The 2,028-nt window shown below is 36.5% G+C and overlaps 1 pseudogene; it reads left to right on the top strand.

Moving 5' to 3' along the window:
• Positions 1 to 241: 241 nt before the first annotated feature.
• Positions 242 to 344, top strand: LOC129032332 (U2 spliceosomal RNA; annotated as a pseudogene).
• The last annotated feature ends 1,684 nt before the right edge of the window (positions 345 to 2,028 follow it).

Genomic DNA, 2,028 nt, shown 5'->3' with positions numbered 1-2,028 from the left:
TCCATTCATTTCCATATTCCTTTCCATTGCATTCCACATTCAATTCCATTCCAATGCATTCCATTCCACATTCCATTACAAATTCCATTCCATTACACATTCCTTCCCATTCCACTCCACATTCAACTTCATTCCATTAAACATTCCATTAAATTCCTTTCCATTACATATTCCATTCCATTCCCTTCCATATTCCATTCCATTCCATTCCATTCTATTCCAGATTCCATTCCACTTTCCATTCCATTCCATTCCATTTTGGCTAAGTTCAAGTGTAGTATCTGTTCTTATCAGTTAAATATCTGATACGTCCTCTATCCATTCCATATTCTATTCCATTCCATTCCACATTCCATTTCAATCCATTCCATTGCACATTATATTCAATTCCATTCCTTTCAATATTCCATTGCATTCCATTCCACTTTGCATTCCATTCCCTTCCATTCCACGATCCATTCCATTCCATTCCATTCCATATAACATTCCATTCCACATTCCTTTATATTCAATTCCTCATTCCTTTCCATTGCATTCCACATTCCATTCCATTCCATTCCAAATTCCATTCCTTTCCGTTCTACATTCCATTCTATTCCACGTTCCATTCTATTTCTTTCCATTTAAATCCAAATTCCATTCAAAATTCCATTCCATTCCATTCCATTCCAAATTCTTTCAATTCCATTCCACATTTCATTCCATTGATTTCCATTCTATTCTGAATTCCATTCCATATTCAATTTCATTCCATTCCACATTTCATTCCATTCCATTAAATATTCAATCCCATTCCAGTCCACATTCCATTCCATGAAATATTTCATTGCATTTCATTCCACATTCCATTCCATTCCATTCAATTCCACATTCCATTCAATTCCAATCCACATTCCATTCCATTTAGTTGCATATTTCATTGCATTCAATTCCACATTCCATTCCAGTCCATTCCACTTTGCATTCCATTCAATTCCATTCCACATTCCATTCCATTCCATTCCACATTCTATTCCATTCCAGTCCACATTCCATTCCATTCCATTCCGCATTCCATTCCATTCCATTCCATTCCATATTCCATTCAATTGCATTCCACATTCCATTCCATTCCATTCCACATTCCATTCCATTTTCCAATCCATTCCATTCCACATTCCATTCCATTCCATTCCACATTCATTTCCATTCAGTTCCAAACTGCATTCCATTCATTTCCTTTAAACTTTCCATTCCATTCCATTCCAAATAACATTCCATTCCATTCCACATTACATTCCACATTCTATTCCATTCCATTGTACATTCCATTCCACGATCCATTCCATTTCACATTCCATTCAACATTCCATTCCTTTGCATTTCACATTCCATTCCACATTCCATTCCTTTCCATTCCTTTCCATTCCAAATTCCATTCCTCTTTCCTTTCCATTCCATTCCACATTCCTTTCCTATCCATTCCACATTCCATTCCTTTCCATTTCACTTTCCATTCCATTCCACATTCCATTCCATTCCTTTCCATTCAAATTCAAATTCCATTCCAAATTCCTTTACATTCCATTGAACATTCCATTCCATATTCAATTCCATTCCATTCCACATTCCATTCCACTTTCAATTCCTTTCCATTCCACGTTCGATTCCATTCCATTCCTCACTCCATTCCACGTTCCACTCCGCGTTCCTTTCGACTTTTGATTGCACTTTTCATTCCATTCCATTCCACTTTCTATTTCACATTCCATTCCATTCAACTCCAATTTCCATTTAACTTTCCATTTCACCTTCCATTCCATTCCATTCCACATTCCATTCCTCAATCCATTTCATTCCATTCCACATTCCTTTCCATTTCACTGCACATTCCATTCCACATTCCATTCCATTCCATTCCATTCCACATTCCATTCCAAAATCCATTTCAAATTCCATTCGATTCCATTCCACATTCCATTCCACTTTCCATTCCATTTCTTTCCACGTTCCATTTCATGTTCCATTCCACATTCAATTCCTTTCTAT

This window comes from Pongo pygmaeus, chromosome 11 (genome assembly GCF_028885625.2).
Source record: "Pongo pygmaeus isolate AG05252 chromosome 11, NHGRI_mPonPyg2-v2.0_pri, whole genome shotgun sequence".
In the NCBI taxonomy this organism is placed as follows: domain Eukaryota; kingdom Metazoa; phylum Chordata; class Mammalia; order Primates; family Hominidae; genus Pongo; species Pongo pygmaeus.
This window is presented reverse-complemented; position numbering and strand designations above follow the sequence as displayed.